At 43.9% G+C, this 19,296-nt stretch overlaps 1 pseudogene; it reads right to left on the bottom strand.

The window, feature by feature from the left end:
* Positions 1-1,678: 1,678 nt before the first annotated feature.
* LOC116472485 (large ribosomal subunit protein eL19-like) lies at positions 1,679-2,345 on the bottom strand (annotated as a pseudogene).
* Between the last annotated feature and the right edge of the window lie 16,951 nt (positions 2,346-19,296).

Consider the following 19,296-nt stretch of genomic DNA (forward strand, 5'->3'; position numbering starts at 1 on the left):
TGCAAAGAAGTGATGAAATGTTTCAGATGATGGATGCACTAATTACCGTGAACTGATCTCTACACATTATGAGAACACCACTACACACTCCATAAATTATTTGTCATATTTGTATAATTATTTATCAATTGAAAAAATAGAATTAAATTATATTTCAAAAAGATTTTTACCAAGACTATCAAGAAAAAAATTTACAACTTTAAAATTTAAAAAGTTACCAATGAATAAAATAAAAATACCAAAAAAAGATACAGCATTATTATTAACTAAAGGCTGTAGTTTATATTAGGCTTCACTCTTTCACTTATACATTTGGTGGGTTTTGACAAATATATTATGTGTATCCATTATTATTGTAACATAGGAAATAGTTTCACTGCCCTAAAAGTTCCCTTCTTCTGGTTTTTAGTTTACTTTCTGTTGCTATTTCCAAGATCTAGCCCCAAATTCACAACCTGATAGATTTTTTTGAATCTCCACTATCTTTGATTTTTCTAAAACAGCCCCTTGGTGGTGCCTAGACCAATGCACATGCCCATTGCTGGGGAGACATGCACAAGCTAGAAAGACAAGAATCAGGTCAGGAGCAGCGGCTCACACCTGTAATTCCAGCACTTTGGGAGGCCGAGGAGGGCAGATCACATGAAGCCAACAGTTTGAGACCAAGCTGGCTAACGTGGCAACATCCTGTCTCTACTAAAAATACAAAAATTAGCCAGTGCTGGTGCACGTCTGCAATCCCAGCACTTTGGGAGACCAAGAAGGGAAATCGCATGAGGCCAAGAGTTCAGGACTAGCCTGGTCAACATGGCGACACCCTGTCTCTACCAAAAATACAAAAATTAGCTGGGTGTGGTGGTGCAAGTCTGTAATCCCAGCTATTCAGGAGGCTGAGGCACAAGAAGTGTTTGAACCAGGAGGCAGAGGTTGCAGTGAGCTGAGATGGCAACACTGCACTCCAGCCTGGGTAACAGAGTGAGACTCCGTCTCAGAAAAATAAAATAAAATAAAAATAAAAATAAAAAAAGATAAGAATCAGCACCTGGGTACAAAAACACTGGAGAGAAATTTTATTTCATCTTTATTTATATAACTAACTGTGTCACCTGCAAGCAGCACAACCCTAGAATATCTGTAAAGGTGTGGCAAAGGCATCAGTGAGCATGCCGGATCCAGATGAATTGGATTTCAGACACTTAAGGAATATTCCTACTCTGCTTTCAGACTGGTGGAGCCCTCTTTTGTTGCAAAGCACCTCTTTATCTTCTTGCAAAGACAGTCATACAGCTTTTCATTGGTTCCCACCTGGAGAATGCCTTCAACCCATGCCAAGCTCTTGTGGCTATCAGGGGCTACTGAGTCATTTAAAAATGTTAGTATCCTTATCTATGTCTGCATTTCCCAAACCTGGAAAATGCAAAACAGATGGACAAAACTGTCAAACCAAACTGGCTAATCTAGTGGGTGGAATTGGAATGCCTCGGTCCTTTCACTCATCTTTCATACTCATCAAAATTCATTCCCCTGCGCAAGAAGAACACTGAAGCCTTATGAAACAGCTCCTGGCAGGCCTGTGCATCTCAACGCCATATCCCCATGAAGGGACTCCACTTGGGGTGACCATACGTTCTAGTTTTCTCAAGGCAGTCCTGTTTTTTGTTTTTTTTTAAGGCTTGTTTTATTTTAATGGCTGATCTATGTAATCACGGTGCCCAGCATGTACAGAAAAAGGAGAAGCTTTTTCTCTTGTCTCTTCTTCCTTGGACAAAGTCTTGATGATCTCCTTCTTTTTGGCCTGGAGGCGCTCTTCACGGAGCTTGCGTGCTTCCTTGGTCTTAGAGCTGCGGGCCTCAGCCTGGTCAGCCAGGAGCTTCTTGTGGGCCTTATCTGCCTTCAGCTTGTGGTTGTGTTCCATGAGAATCTGCTTGTTTGTGAACATATTCCCCTGCACCTTCAGTACAGGCTGTGATACATGTGGCGATCAATCTTCTTAGATTCACGGTATCTTCCAAGCAACTGGTGCAGAATCCTCATTCTCCTCATCCAAGTGACCTTCTCTGGCATTTGGAAATTGGCTGTACCCTTGCACTAACCTGTGCCCATGTGCCTGCCCTTCTGGTGGGCTAAGGTGCTCTTCTGGCGGGCTAAGGTGCTCTTCTGGCATCCAGCCAGGGAATGGACAATCACAGGCTTGTGGATGATCAGCCCAACTTTGATCAGCTTCTGAATCTGCTGATGGGAGTTGGCATTGACGATTTCACTGGTCTCACTGGGGTCCAGCCAGACCTTCTTGCTACAGTGGAGTCACTCGTGGCGAGCCTCTTCTGAAGCCTGAATATCCTCATGACTTCAGCCATAGCAGTGACAAAGGACAGTGTTGGTTTACGCTTGTGGTCCCAGTGCACCTATTCATACTCACCCTCTCCCGCTTCCCTCACTCTCTAACGTATTCCAATTGGGTGATAAATTATATGGTCACTCTAAGTTGTCACATTCGGATATTTCCATTTTTGTAAAAAAAAAAATCCACACTGCATCGTCCAGTATTTTCATCAGCAAGTCATCACTTGCTTGTACCTGACTCCGCTGAAGGCTGGAGCCATGAAGGACAAACCCATGATGAGGAAAACCAGCATTTAAATCCCAGGGGAAGGATTCTTGTTCTGTGTTCTCCTCATCAGCTACTGCAGCGACTCCACTGTAGAACCTGGGGGGCCCCAATATAAACAAAATAATTTGTATTTGGGGATCCAAATTAATTTTGTATCCCAAAAGGAACACCTTTGAAGGGTACCACCTACAGGGTTTTTTGTTTGCTTGTTTTTTCTTTTTGTTTTTTTTTTGTTTGTTTGGAGTCACTTTCTCTCTCTGTCACACAGGCTGGAGTGCAATGGTGAGACCATAGCTCACTACAGCCTCCAATTCCTAGGCTCATGTGATCCTCCAGCCTCAGCCTCCTGAGTAGCTTGGACTACAGGCATCCACATCTATGTCCAGCTAATTTTTAATTTTTTTGTAGGAATGGAGTCTTGCTCTGGTGCTCAGGGTGGTCTCAAACTCCTGGCCTCAAGTGACCCTCCTGCCTTGGCCTCCCAAGTAGCTGGGACTACAGGCATAAGCCACCACTCCCAGCTTTAAAAACGTTTTTCAAGATGATTTCAGTCATGATGCAAGCATATGATTTACCAAGATCATCCAGAACAGAAGTGTTTTAAGTTATAAACAATCTAGCAGAAGAGACACAGGAGTTGTTATTCATTTAGGGCTGTTTCTATTCTAAATATTCTCTCTGTTTCTACTGCCATGATACTCCATCATTTATATTCACTGTTAGTTCTGATCACATATGTGTTGCCTCAAATTGAGATGCCCATCTATAGATAAACATTTTTAAAAAGCGGGCATTAAGTTTCAGTGCTACATTTTGTACACGACATTGGGACCCTCATAAAGTACACTTCATTGGCAATTTCAGCAAAGACTATGGATATATATTTTTAAAGGATGACTCTTCAAATTTTCTACAGGACACAGTACAAGCCTTTGTGTATAACTATAAATTCAAACAGTTATATTTTACCTTTTATGGCACTGGCCTTGACAGTCATACAACTACAGACTATTAAGGTTAATAATTCTGCCTGGGTCCTGCAGCTAATAAAAGGCAGAACCAGGATTTGATTCAGTTCTGTCTGTCTCTCAAATCTACCATCTATGGGCTAAACATTCCTTCTATTCTTTTTTTACAGAGTATGATTTTTAATTTTTAACTGACAGTAATTGTACATGTTCATGGGATACATAGTGATGTTTCTATACATGTAATGTACAGTAATCAGGGTAATTAGCATATCCATCATCTCAAACATTTCTCATTTCTTTGTATTGGGAATGTTCAATATCCTCCTTTGAGCTATTTGAAACTATGTATTGTCGAGGATGTAATTTTGAATGCCTTTGCCATCCAGGTCCCTATGGTCAAGATGTACTTGAATAACCTCTGACTGCTTAAGTGCAAAGCCCAAGACTGACAGGGCTGCCCCATGGGGTGTCTCCTGCAGAGCACACCCGCCCTCTGCTCCACCCACCCCATGCAGCCTGAGATCACAGGGTGTTTCTGCAGACCCATCTATCCGACTGCGAGCTTCCCACCATTTTTTAGCTTCCAAGTGTTTGCTAGTTGTGCAGCTGCTGTGAAGCAACTTCTTCCTCATCCTGTACTCAGTTGTGCTTTTGACCCAAGTGCAGCCTTAGCACCCCTGCTAAGCTTCATCTTAGTCATTTAGCCCAGCATATCGACTCTCAAGATCTTGTGGGAGCTTCGTTCCATCATCAGTCATCCTCAATTCTACCACCTCTGTCAATTTCACCAATACATCTGTTGCATGGCGTTATCCATTCATTCATTGCTAGACTCCTCTTTCCTGAACTCTGCTATGGGCCACCACTATTCTAGGCCCCGGGGAACACAGCAGTGAGCAAGGCAAAGGCCCTGCCTACATGGAATGCACACTCCACTGCAGGAGACAAATAATGAACAGATAAACGAGTGGTTAAGATAATTCCAGGCACTGATGAAACTCATCAAGAAAAATAAAGTGTGCTATGGGATTGGAGGGATGTGCTATTTTAACAGAGTGGCCAAAGGCAGTGAGGATTGAGCAGAGTCTTGAGTTAAATATGGGAATGAACCATGCAATGGCCAGGGAGAAGAGCCTGCAAAGGGAACACAGAATGACTGCAAGAGGCCTGGGGCAGAAACATGCTAGACCAGTGAGAGAGGAGGGGCCGTGTGGCTAGAGCGTGAGGCCCACTGCACTGAGGAAGGAATTTGGATTGTATTCTGAGTGAAGACTGAGAGCAGATACGTCACATAGTCTCACTGATTTTTCGGGGGTATATGGCAAACACACACATAACGTAAAATTTGCCATTTTAACGATTTTTTCAGTGTATGTGCCATTAAGTACAACCACACTGCTGTGCAGCCGCCACTGCCATCATCTCCAGAACTTTTTCATCTTCCCAAACTAAAACTCTGTTTTCATTAAATGCCAATTCCGACTCACCTCTCCCCAGTCCCTGGCAACCCTTGTTCTACTTTCTGTCTCTATGGATTTGACTACTCTGGTGCTGAATATTAGTGGAATTATACAGTATTGTCGTTTGGTGTGTGGCTTATTCCACTTAACATAATGTCGTTGAGATTTATCCACGTTGTAGCTTTTGTCCGGATTTCCTTCCTTTTTAAGGCTGAATAATACTCCATTGTATGGACGGACCAGATTTTGTACATCCATTCATCCATTGATGAACACTTGGGTTGCTCCCACCTTTTGGCTATTATGGATAATGCTGCTGTGAACACGGGTATGCAAATGTCTCTTTGAGAGTCTGCTTTCAGTTTTTTGGGGCATCTCCCCAGTAGTGGAATTGCTGGATTATATGGTAATTCTATGTTTAATTTTTTGAGGAACCACCATACTGCTTTTCACAGCAGTGAACCATTCTGCATTCCCACTAACAGTGCATACGGGTTCCAATTTCTCCACGTGCTCAACAACGCACAATATTTCTGTTTTTTGGGCAGTAGGCATCATAATGATATGTGAAGGTGTGAGGTGATAACTGATTTTGATGTGCATTTCCATAATGGTTAGTTAGTTATATTAAGCATCTTTTAATATGCTTGTCAGTCATTTGAATGTCTTCTTTGGAGAAATGTCTATTCAAGTCCTTTGTCCATTTTTTTAAATGGAATTGTTGGTTTTGTGTTTTGGAGTTGTAAGTATTCTTTATATACACTAAATATTAACCCCTTATCAGATATATGGTTTGCAAATATGTTCTCTCATCCCATGTGCTGACTTGTTGAGTTTGCTCTGTTGATTGTGTACTTTGATGCAGAGAAGTTTTATGTTTTGATGTAAAATTTACGCATTTGGCCTTGTGTTGCTTGACTTTCAGTATGATCTACCAGAAGTCATTGCCAAGCAATAGCATAAAGACATTATTTTGCTGTATGTTTTCTTATAAAAGTTTTATCATTTTAGGTCTTATATTTTGGTCTTTGATCTATTTTGAATTAATTTTTGTGTGTGGTATAATAGTTCAACTTCATTCTTTCCTATAGAGATATCCAGTTTTCCCAGCACCATTTCTTGAAAAGACCGTCTTTCTCCATCGAATAGTCTTGGCACCCTTGTCAAATAGCATTTGACCATCTACACAAGTGTTCATTTCTGGGCTTTCTATTTTATTCCGTTGGTCTATATGTCTGTCTTTATGCCAGTACCACGTTGTTTTGATGGCTGTGGCTTTGTAGTAAGCCTTGAAATGAGGAAATGTGAGACCTCCAACTTTGCTCCTCTTTTTTCAGATTGTTTTGGCTATTTAGGGTTCATTGAGATTCTATATGAATTTTAGAATAGATTTTTTTATTTCTGAAAAAAACTATGTTGGAATTTCAGTAGAGATTGCATTAAGTCTGTAGATTGTTGTGGGTAGTATGACATCTTAGCAATGTTATGTCTTCCGATCCATGAACAGCAGGATGTCTTTCCATTTTTGTGTGTGTGTCTTTTTCATGTCTTTCAGCAATATTTTGTAGTTTTTGGTGTACAAGCCTTTTGCCTCCTGGGTTTTATTCCTAAATATTCTTTTCTTTTTGATACTATTACAAATAGGGTTGTTGTCTTAATTTCCTTTTTGGATTGTTCACTGTTGGTGTATAGAAATGCACAGATTTTTGTGTGTTGATTTTGTATCATGCAATTTGCTAAATTCATTTACCAGTTCTTTTTTTTTTGTATTTTTAGTAGAGACGGGGTTTTACTGTTTTAGCCAGGATGGTCTCGATATCCTGACCTCATGATCTACCCGCCTTGGCTTCCCAAAGTGCTGGGATTACAGGCATGAGCCACCGCGCCTGGCCTTCATTTACTAGTTCTAACAGGTTTTGTTGTTGTTGTTGTTGAATCTTTAGGGTTTTCTACATATAAGATCATGTCACCTGTAACAGGGATAAACTTACTTCCTTTTTTTTTTTTGAGATAGAGTCTCACTCTGTCACACAGGCTGGAGTGCAGTGGCACCATCTCGGCTCACTGCAAGCTCCGCCTCCCAGGTTTACGCCATTCTCCTGCCTCAGCCTCCCCAGTAGCTGGGACTACAGGTGCACACTGCCACGCTCAGCTAATTTTTTGTATTTTTAGTAGAGACAGAGTTTCACCATGTTAGCCAAGATGGTCTCGATTTCCTGACTTCGTGCTCTGCCCACCTCGGCCTCCCAAAGTGCTGGGGATTACAGGCCTGAACCACCACGCCCAGCCACTTCCCTTTTTTTAAATTTGGCTTCTTTTTTTTTGTTGCCTAATTGCTGTGGCTACAATTTCCAGTACTGTGTTGAATAGAACTGGCAAGAATGGGCATCCTTGTCTCGTTCCTGATCTTAGAGGATCTGGTTGACAGTTTAGAGGTGGTTTCTGGCTGCCTGTGGAAAACAGTCCGGGAGGGAGCAGGGTTGAGGGGCCTGTACAGGTGAGGAACAAAGGGGCTTGGGCTAGGGTATTGGTGGTGGAGTCAGCAGAGGTCAGTGGTGGAGTTTATTTTGGGTAAAATAAGGTGTGCTGATGAAATAGATGTAAAGTTTTAAAGTTCTTCCTCTCCTAGGTAGGCTTTAAAGCTTACATTGGTCAACTGGGGACAAATTCTCTTTTTATTAAGTCCTCTCATAGTGAAGCTGCTCTTCCTCAGCGCTACTCGTTTTAATGGCTGAAAATAGGACCAACATGCCAACATAAATAAATAACGATCTGTTTATGGGGGAGCGGTATGCCATCTCCCTAGCACCCGTTCCTTGAACACAGGTGCTAGGTAAGGGTCCAGCTCAGTCTCCCATTCAGTGTTTGAAAGAAGCTGATGGAGGTGTGCAGGAGGGAGGTTTCCTGCCTTAGCGGCACTGGCCCGATGGGAGGAGAGGGACTTCCTTAGCAGTGACAGGGAGCACAGGCTGTTCCAGCACAGATTGCATCCCCCCAGCTACGTGCAGGTGAGCAAGAACACCCTAGGTGGGCCTAGTCTGCTGCCCGCTGGCCAAAGGGCAGAGTCCACTTCTCTAGTCACAGGCAAGCTGGAGCCCACAGACTGCACTCAGGACTGAGGGGAGAGGACCAGAGCGGCTATTGGATGTGGATGAGGGCAGAGGATGGGACCAAGGACAGGGTCACTGCTCTAATCTAAGGGGAGGTGCAGGCTAACCAGCCTGGGACCCAAGCGGTGGCCTTTACAAAGGAGAATCTGCAATTTGCTTCAATTTTCTAGGCTGCTGTTTCTTGATCTTCTAGATCGGCTCAGCGGCAGAAGAGACAACACAGCACAGTTCTGTGAGGTGTGCCTGAGGCCACACAGTGGTTGAGGCCATGACTTCTGCAGCCTGACCACCTGGCTTTGAATCACAGATCTGCCACGACCTAGCTGTGATCAGGGGGAGTTACTGAATCTCACGGTGCCTCCATTCCCTCATCTGAAAAATGCGGATGGTGATAATAACACTATCTGCTTTATACTTAAGATTTGGGAGAGAAGAAGAAGGGAAGATTGGGAGTAATTGTTTAATGGGTACAGAGTTTTAGTTTTGTAAGATGAAGAGCTCTGGAGATGGGTGGTGTTGACGGTTGTGCGACAGTGGGAATGTGCTGAAGACCATGACGCTATACACTGAGAAACAGTTAAGATGGTAAATGTCACTTTATGTGTAGTTTACCACAATTTTAATTTGAAAACTTAGAACTTAAAAAAGGAGGCCGGGCACGGTGTCTCACACCTGTAATCCCAGCACTTTGGGAGGCCCAGCCGGGTGGATCACGAGGTCAGGAGATCGAGACCATCCTGGCTAACATGGTGAAACTCTGTCTCTACTAAAAATACAAAAATTAGCCAGGCATGGTGGCGGGCGCCTGTAGTCCCAGCTACTCAGAGAGGCTGACGCAGGAGAATGGCATGAACCCGGGAGACATCGGCCATGTCTCCGCCTGGAGACAGAGCAATGTGTCTCTCAAAAAAGATTTGGGGGTTGGGGTAAGAATAAGCTCATTTCTTTCTTTCTTTTTCTTTTTTTTTTTTTCTTTTTCTTCTTTTGAGCCGGAGTCTCGCTCTGTTGCCAGGCTAGAGTGCAGTGGTGTGATGTCGGCTCACTGCAACCTCCAACTCCCTGATTCAAGCAATTCTCCTGCCTCAGCTTCCAGAGTATCTGGGACTACAGGCATGCACCACCATGCCCAGCTAATTTTTGTATTTTTAGTAGAGATGGGGTTCCACCATCTTAGCCAGGATGGTTCTTGATTTCCTGACCTCGTGCTCTGCCCTCCGCGGCCTCCCAAAATGCTGGGATTACAGGCCTGAGCCACCGTGCCGGGCCAAATGAGCTCATTTTTATACATGCCTGGAAGAATGCCTGGTGCTCCAAGATACAAATAGGGCTGGCTCCTTGTGTCATTAGCTGGGTAATGTTTTTGCAACTTGCTTGAAGTTACTGCAAGAATTAGAAATAAAGCAGACAGAACAGTTTGATTTGGCGTGTACTTCTACTCTTAATAAATGGTAAGAATTGTTACTAGCTTGGTAGCTATTGGGGGAATGGAGTTGGCTATGCTGCTAGAAACATGTACTATGGATAGGAAAGAATTGCTGCTTTCTTTCACCCCTCCAATTTGGGGGTGGGAATGTGAAACCCTGCAACAATGCAAAGGAGAAGGGAATAGAAAAGTTGTCAGTTTATTTTGCTGGATAATAACTGACCAAGTTCCATGGGAGGGTAGCTCATGCATTCTTGAAGCACAGGTCTGGGTGTAATAACGTGCATATACCATGGTGTGGTCATAGCCAGAACACACTCAAAGCAAGGCTTTCAATGGGGTTTCCCTTGCCTGAGCCTGCCCCTTCATCTAGGATACAGACATTGAACCTTCCTCCAGCTTGTGGACCAAAGTTGGTATTTGTAAAGTGCTACGAGATCTTCCCAAACAGGGCCTCCTTAAATAAAACGTCTTCAAGGGCGCAGGAGTGGAAGAGACAGGCCTTGGAGGGCTTAGGAGTCCAGGGGCAGTGCGTATGTTCAGGAGAGCAGCCAATCCCATCTCCCCACGACTAGGATTCTTCTCAGCGCATCAGTGGGGGCTCTCCTGGGGAAGTCGGCCTTCCTTTCTTGGATGTGCAAAGCAACTTAGCTGGGATTTAAGACAAAAGCAGACCTAGAATAGTTGACGGCTGGAGTGGAGAGTTTTTAACACCCTTCCCATACAACAAAATTATTTTTATAATGATAATCATGCAATCAGTAGTAATCATTATTTTCTTGAGTCAGTCTATAGTTTCTTCATTTTTTTTAAATTGACCTGTTGAACAATCTCTAGTTTCAAAACACAATTTAAAGAAAGAGTACATTTTAATTTTAATATTATTCAAATTTCGGAACACATCACATATGATGAACTAAATTTGTACTTTGCCAGTAAAATATTGACCTCATGATTCTCTGCCTGTTTTGGTTTTAAAGTTTAAACACAAATTTAAAATTTTTTATCACATAAAATGACAAAAGTAAAATAACCCAAGGTCTACTCCTTTCATCATTACAATCACAGTTATTATGGTTTGCTTTGAATTTACTATTTAGACGTAGGGGTTGGAGACAATAGTGGCTCAAGGTACAGACTCCGGGCTGGCGCTGTGTGTGAACAGATAAGAACAAAATGCTCGTGGCTGAGTCCACTGGGAAGATGCTTCTGTACCACGTGGAGTTCTCTGAATTAACTTCCAGATATATTAAAATTATTAATGGTAAGTAAGAAATGTATCAAATTGAAGCTTACATACATATTGCTAAAATGCCATCGCATCTGCAGAAATTATTTGGAACTTTGAACAACAAAAGTTTTTTTTTTTTTTTTTTTTTTGCAGAACAGTATTTTATCACTGATGCTATTTAGAGTTGCTAGCACATGGTGATATCACAAGCGAACTGACTTTTAGTCAGCTGTGTTATTGTGTTTAAATTCTCTACAAACGACACATCCCTCATTGCCTGCCCCAGGCGCAGGCGGCCCCTGCAGCTCTGTCTTGTGTATGCAGCTGGTTTAAAGCCATGGCAACATCACAGTTCACACTATGCACCTGTAAGAAATGTTTTAATTTAAACTAACAGTCTTGAAGCTGAGCGTCTTTATTTTGGGTGTAGGACTTCTCAGGAGTGAAGAGGAAAGCAAATGGAAAGTCTGCCAAGTCTTTTTCCTAACATCAATGCTTAGAATCTTGAGAGCATGTTTTACAAAGGGGGTGTTTGGGTGGGGGGATTCTGGACAAGTTTTTCCAAGTTTCAGGCTAGTGTTTGGCACCCTCTAGTGGACAATTTGAAAAGAGAATGATCCGATACTGTATAAAAATGAATAGTTTATCATATAGCTTATTCACCTTTTATTAAGTACCATGCACTGAGCTAAGTCCTTTGTGTGCAATATCTAATCCTTACAGCTACCTATACATTAGGAATATGAGGTCAGCGTTACTAATTATAGAATTAGCTCAGAGAGGTCAAGTAAATTGACCACAGCCACACAGCTGAGACTGGTAATTTACGAAGAAAACAGGTTTAATTGACTTACAGTTCTGCAGACTTAACAGGAAGCATGGGTAGGAGGCCTCAGGAAACTTATAATCATGGTGGAAGGTGAAGGCGAAGCAAACAAGTCTTTTAAACCATCAGATCTCGTGAGAATTCACTATCGTGAGAACAGCAAGGGGCAAACCCGCCCCCATGATCGAGTCACCTCCCACCAGGTTCCTACCCTGACATGTGGGGATTACAATTTGATATGAGACTTAGTGGGGATAGAGAGCCAAACCATATCACAAGGCCCAAGTGTCAAAGCATCAGAATTCAGAAAGTAAAAGACATGATTCATATACTGCCCAAGTATTCAAATGCCAAAATACATATTATTGTATTATAACTTACTTTTACTTCAACTTCTGATTTATTTAAATTTTTTGCTTTTAATTTTTGAGACAGGGTCTTGTTCTGTCACCCAGGCTGGAGTTCAGTGTTGCAATTTCAGCTCATTGCAGCCTCGGCCTCCTGGGTTCAAGTGATCCTCCCACCTCAGCCTCCTGAGTAGCTGTGACTACAGGTATGCATCACCACACCCAGCTAGCTTTCATATTTTTAGAAGGGATGGGGTTTTGCCATCTTGCCCAGTCTGGTTTCAAACTCCTGGGCTCAAGTGATCCACCCACCTTGGCTTCCCAAAATGCTGGGATTGTAGGGATGAGCTACCACACATGACCAGTGGTTTGCTTTTCTTTCTTCCTGAGATAAAGCATTTTGGGTGTGAAGGTGGGAGAGGGAAAAGGAGGAAAAGTAAGTGGTCTCTTCTTTAGGAAAATCCACCCCAGAGGGAGCTGATTTTAGATCGGCCCATCTACCCGTAACAGAATCTAGCATCATCACGAGTTTATTGGAAAGTTTGCAGGTTACAGCCTGCACTCGCTGATTTACTGGGTCATCGGCCTTGCATGTTATTCTTGCGTCCTCCTCCTCAGCTCATTGGCTCATGCCATTGATAGTTTACACATTTGGGACAAGGATCAGAAGACTTAAAGTGTATATTTCAGGACATGCGTAGCATAATATTTCAAAATTAAGTAAAATGATAGCTAATATTTCTTGTGTAACTCAGCCTCCCGAAGTCCTGGGATCACAAGCATGAGCCACTAGGCCCAGCCTTCTTTTAAATTTTTATCTATCCATTTATTTATTTAGAGATGTGGTCTTGTTCTATTGCTCAGGCTGGAGTGCAGTAGTATGATTATGGCTCACTGCAGCCTTGAAGTCCTGGGCTCCAGCAATCTTCCCACCTCAGTCTCCTAAGCAGCTGGGACAGCCAGTGTGCACCACCACACCCAACTATTTTTTTAGTTTTATAGAGATGAGGTCTCACTATGTTGCCCAGGCTGATCTAGAAGTCCTGGGTTCAAGTAATCCTCCTGCTTCAGCCTCTTGAAGTGCTAGGATTACAGGCCTGAGCCACCATGCCTGCCCTCAACTTCCCATTTAAATTACAAGTAGGGCATCAGAGTGGTCTTTAAAAATGATGCCTGTTAGTAGTCATGTCTATGACTTTTCTTTTAGAATGGCAAAGACAGAGGATCTTACAAATATCTATTACAAAATGGGGTGCATGGTCTGCTGAAATTGGGAGCTGCTGATGCTTTACAGATGAGAAAACTGAGGCCTGGGGAGCCCACATGACTCTCCCAGGGACATGCAGTGGGTTAGTGAAAGGATTGGATGCAGGGCTGGTTCCAGGCCCAATCTCCTGGTATCCCATTACTTTCTTGGGCATCAGGCAGTCCCTGAGATGAGTAAAAATTCCAAAAAACCATCTTAACATGCTGTGTGAGTACATTTGATAAATACCCAGGATAGTGCCCTGCAGATGAAGGCCAACCATAATGATCTAATGGATGGCAGCCGCAACATGCCAATGACATAGAGTTTTTGTTCCACCTTTTGGTTCAACTGAGTCAGGACACTCTTCATTCATTCCCTAAATCTTTCTGCCTCTCCATTACCTCTTGTGCTTCTTCATCGGTCATATAGGGGTAGTGGTTTGTTCTCTGCTTTTTCTGTCCGCTGAAGATCCCAACTTCTCCATAAAGGTTTTCCCGATTAACTAGCAGTGACATCGTTAGTCTCTCCCATGTACTTCACCTGGGCCTGTAGATGCCCTCAGCCAGTGCTTCTCGAGTTTCCACGGGCTTGAGAATCCACTGGGGACTCTGTGAAGATGCAGGCTTGGTGTGTCTATAAGTCCCCGGGAGGTACTGAAGCTACTGGGATGGAGACCATATTCAAAGAGCAAAACTCTCAGACTAAACCAATGGTTCCCAAACCAGGTTTCTCATCAAAGGGACCTGGGCAACTTTTGAAAAATAGCCTCCCGAGCCCGACGCCAGACCCATCCTATCGGAATCTCTGCAAGCAGAGCCCCAGAATGGGATTTCTAGAAGCACTACAGGCAATTCTGGAGGCACTCTCCCAAACACCAGCCTCTGACCTAATGCTTAGGTGCACTGCAAGGCGTTATAATAACTTAATTTGAAATTCGCCCCCAGAAGTAAGCACTTTGCAGACTGTTGCTAACCTAGACTCATTGTGACATGTTTTCATGCTTAGGCCAGACTCCAGGAACTATGCTTTCTCAATTACAGAACTAAGGCAGATGGGCAAATGATCTACAATCTTGTGACGTTAACGTCTTATATACATGTACTTATACGTCTCCTAAGATGATCGCAGTAGTTTCCAGAAACCCAAATTAAGACATTTTACTGCAACAAGATTTAAAAACTAGGGCTTTGACGTCTATTTTATGAGAATTTCATATTTGCATAATTAGGAGTGTCCTACACTTTCTTGGGCAGCGCGTGTCAGTCAACAGCTGCAAGTCATTCTGGCTCCTTGCCCAATCGAAGAGAGAGCATTGCTTAAAACAGTCTCTGCCCTACCTCCAGAGAATGTGATAGAAAGCGAGTGAGAGACTAACAGCAGAGGCGAATCCCCAAATTAGATGCCCTTTCAAGCTACAAAAACACTTTAACAATTTTTCCAAAAGATCACAGCAGAGCAAGCGTCACAGAGATGAGCTGAGCCACCTGCAGACACAGTTTCTCCAATGTGACCAAGAAACGACATCTGGGTCTTGCTGATGGAAGATGCACACACGCTGCTGAGAAAACTCTGGAGATGCCTCTGATAGGAACAAGAAGTTCCAGAAGGCAGAGTCTTCCCTCCTCCCCAGCTTGCGTCGTGGGCAGAGATGTGCTGTGTCTTCAGGCCCACATGTTCCCCCAAAGAAATGCTCCCCTTATTTGAGAAGACAAGTGAATGTTGCTCAGGTTGGGGGCAGGGGTTATGGGCTCAGCTTGACCCTAAGTGCCATCAGGCAGGGCCAGGTGTGTTTGGTTCCCCCCATCTCCCCAGCACCCCCTGCCATGCCTCGCTCGTAGCACCCACCCAGGGAATGCTTGCTGACTGACTGACCAGCTATGTAGTGGGATGCTTTTAAACTCTGGAAGTGCCTTAGCTGATACGCTGCCCAGCTACCTTGTATTAACTGAGAGGGCAGAAGGCTGAGTGATGATGTCGGGCAAGTTGCTTGGTTAGTTTTCCACATTCTTCTGGAGTTAGGTCTTCACAGTGAGGTGTAGTTTTTGTGTGACGTCATATTAAGCAAGCCTTTTTTTTCTGAGGCTTGGCCATATTGGGGATTTGCTGATGCTGGAAGTACTGCACCACCCAGGGTTAGCCAATTGTTAGTGGAAGCAAAGAGCTTTTCTGTGAGCATGCCTTTCGCATGCGAACCAACCCACCCAGACCCCACCTCCCAACCATCTCCTTTGTGGGGCTCCTGCACTCTGGGCCACCATTACTGCAGGGCTAGGCTCCAGGCAACTAGGAACCGCCCTTATGCCCCAGAGCCCACTGAAAGGATTCACACTACCCAATCCTGAGCCTGCTCACCTGCCTCATTTGTTCTTTCCTGCAGAAGTCACAGTAAAGGCTATTATCCACGCTTCTCCTCTCTACCTTTGCCTCCTGGTCAACCCCAGTGCTTCTCCATGTGTCCCCCGCTCCCATCATCACATGGTGTGGCATGCCTTGCCCCTTCTCTTGGGAACCGTGAGTAGCGAACTATCTTTTCAATGGCAGTTGTCTTCTGAATCATGCTGAAACCCCCATTTCACAGTAGCATATTGTCAAGTTCCAGGATACCAGATATTTATGTTTAAGTGTAGGTCCCAGGACCATTTCCATTACCTAGAAGGAATATTTCCTGGGGATAATACATAGTGTAGCTTATTGAAATGGTTAGGTGCCAGTGTCAATCAGAATCCAACCAGAGAAGCAGAGGTACTAGCATACACATCTCACTAGATACACCACCAGGGTACTTGTATGGCAAGCAGCCTTGTAAGAGAGCAACAGTGTTTCCGTCAGCAGCAAAGGGCAGGCTTGTTTACTGTCTAAAATGATAAAGATATTGTCTCCCTCCAGAACAAAGTTCATACAAGCTTACTGCCCACTATAAAAGACTTGGGCTTCCAAAGCTTGAGCTTCTTCTCTGGGAAAGTCACCCACTGCCTCTGCAGATAGCACCTGGCTCTTGTCACAGTAGCCTGCAGGAACTGGGACTGGGGAGATGAACGCAAATGCTGACACCTGGTTACTACTATTGCTATGAGTAATGAAGTCCTTTGTCTCTGCTTCTGTTGTGTCTTCTGCCAGCAACCTTGAAAGTGTGGCAGGCTAACTTGTTAGACTGCAAGTGGGGTGAAATCTCAAACCTTTCCCAGCTCTTGATATTTCCTAACCAACACCAGTCTCATGGGTCAGGAAGGAAAGGGGCTTGCTCCTCTCTCTGTCACTGGTCAGTGATAATGGCCTCCTTAAGGGATCAGTCTACATACACCTCTGGAGGGACAGACATCAGGAGTCCAAGTCAGGATGTTCATACAAAGGAAGAGCTATTGATGATAGCCATGCAGGTCTCACTATCAGCAAAACCAGGCAAAACACGCAACTCCTTTTGGGAAAGCTCCTGTGTTCATCTGCTGAGGCTGCCATAACAAAATGCTGTAGACTACATAACTTAACAGAATTGTGTTTTCTCACAGCTCTAGAGGCTGGAAGTTCCACATTAAGGTGCCAGCAGATTTGGCTCCTGATGAGGGCTCTCTTCCTGGCTTACAGACAGCTGCCTTCTTGCTCCATCCTCACATGGCCTTTCCTTTGTGGGTAAGTGGAGAGCGAGCTCTCTCATATCTTTTACTCTTCTGGTAAGGACACCAGCCCCATCAGATTAGAGCCTCACTCTTTTTAAACCTTAAATCACTACTCTAAATGTCCTATCTCCAAACACAGTCACATTAGAGGTTAGAGTTTCAACATATGAATTTGGGAGGGGACACAATTCAGTCCATGGAAGCCCCTATCTGGGGAACTCACCTCCAATATTTCAATGCAGGTTATTTCTATTTTCCATAAGCGTTGGCAAGCTGAAAAATAAAGAGAAAGAGTACAAAGAAAAATTTCACAGTTGGGCCCCCAGGGGTGACATCACATATTGGTAGGACCATGATGCCCACCTGAGCCCCAAACCAGCAAGTTTTTTATTAAGGGTTTCAAAAGCGGAGGGGGTGTAATAACAGACAGTAGGTACAAAGATCACATGCTTCAAAGGGCAAAAAGCAGAACAAAGATCACATGCTTCTGAGGGAACAGGACAAAAGGGCAAACGCAGAACTACTGATAAGGGTCCAACAAAGATCACAAGGCAAAGGGCAAAAGCAGAACACTGATAAGGGTCTATGTTCAGCGGCGCACGTATTGTCTTGATAAACATCTTAAACAACAGAAAACGGTTCAAGAGCAGAGAACCAGTCTGACCACAAATTTACCAGGGTGGAGTTTTTCCCCACCCTAGTAAGCCTGAGGGTACTGCAGGAGACCAGGGCATATCTCAGTCATTATCTCAACTGCATAAGACAGACATTTCCAGAGCGGCCGTTTATAGACCTCCTCCCAGGAATGCATTCCTTTCCCAGGGTGTTAATATTAATATTCCTTGCTAGGAAAATAATTTGGTGATATCTCTCCTACTTGCACATCCATTTATAGGCTCTCTGCAAGAGTAAAAATATGGCTCTTTTTGCCTGACCCTGCAGGCAGTCAGACCTTATAGTTGTCTTCCCTTGGTCCCTAAAAATCGTGGTTATTCTGTTCTTTTTCAAGGTGCACTGATTTCATATTGTTCAAACACACGTGTTTTACAATCAATTTGTACAGTTAACACAATTATCACAGTGGTCCTGAGGTGATGTATATCCTCAGCTTATGAAGATAACAGGATTAAGAGATTAAAGTAAAGACAGGCATAAGAAATTATAAAAGTATTATTTGGGAACTGATAAATGTTCATGAAATCTTCACAATTTGTATTCCTCTGCCACGGCTCCAGCCGGTCCCTCCATTCGGGGTCCCTGACTTCCTGCAATAAGCCCCCAAATAGCTGTGAGTGAATTCAATCCCATTCACACTCAACTTAAAAATGTGATCAAATATCTTCAACCATCTGCTTGAGGGAGGAGGAGCAAAAGGCAAGTTCTGAAGAAGAAAAATGGAGAGAAGGACTTACAAAGTGCAAGCAGCCCTTTGGCTTCCCGGGCAGGTTTCTCACGATTTTCTCCATGGTCTTTTGCTGCTCAAGTCAACATCTCAGGCCATGGTGTCTTCCTGTGGAAAGCCATTGCCCATTTTGTACCTTAGAGGAAGTGTTGGAAGAGCAGGTCATCCAAGCTGCATTCACGTCATCATGTGGAGAAGGCACATAGAGGAAGTGGCCAAGATGGGAGAAGAGCTCCCAGGCAGACCTGGTGGGAGTCAGAGCTCCAGAAGAAGCTGCTTGGAGTGGAGTATGGGGGTCCTTGTTGACAAGCCAGGGAGTCACGAACGTTTGTGTGGGATGCTGAGAAGGAAAGCAGCATGCTCAGACTTGTGCTCGAGGAAGATTGTGGTAGAAGTACCAGGCAGCTGGACCCGAGGGGTGAGGAAAAAGGCAGAGAGAGAAGTTAGGAGTCTAACACAATAGCTCATGTTATGGGCTGCATGGTGTCTCCCCAAATTCCTATGTTGAAGCCTTGACCCCAAGTACCTCAGAATGGGCCTGTATTTGGAAATAGGGGTTTTAAAGGGTAATTTAGTTTAAATGAGGTTATTGGGATGAGCCCTCATCTAATATGACTGGTGTCCTTATAAAAAGAGACTATGGGCTGGGCACGGTGGCTCATGCCTATAATCCCAGCACTTTGGGAGGCCGAGGTGGGTGGATCACAAGGTCAGGAGATTGAGACCATTCTGGCTAACACAGTGAAACCTCATCTCTACTAAAAATACAAAAAAAATTAGCCAGGTGTGGTGGCAGGCACCTGTAGTCCCAGCTACTCGGGAGGCTGACGCAGGAGAAGGGCAGGAACCCAGGAGGTGGAGCTTGCAGTGAGCCAAGATCACACCACTGCACTCTAACCTGGGCAACAGAGCGAGACTCCATCTCAAAAAAAAAAAAAAAAAAAAAAAAGAGATTACAATACAGCCATGCACAGAGGGATGCCTGTTTGGGGACACAGAAGAAGACAGCCATCTGCAAGCCAAGGAGAGAAGTCTCAGGAGAAACCAACTCT

Source organism: Hylobates moloch, unplaced genomic scaffold (assembly GCF_009828535.3).
Source record: "Hylobates moloch isolate HMO894 unplaced genomic scaffold, HMol_V3 SCAFFOLD_8, whole genome shotgun sequence".
Lineage (NCBI taxonomy): Eukaryota > Metazoa > Chordata > Mammalia > Primates > Hylobatidae > Hylobates > Hylobates moloch.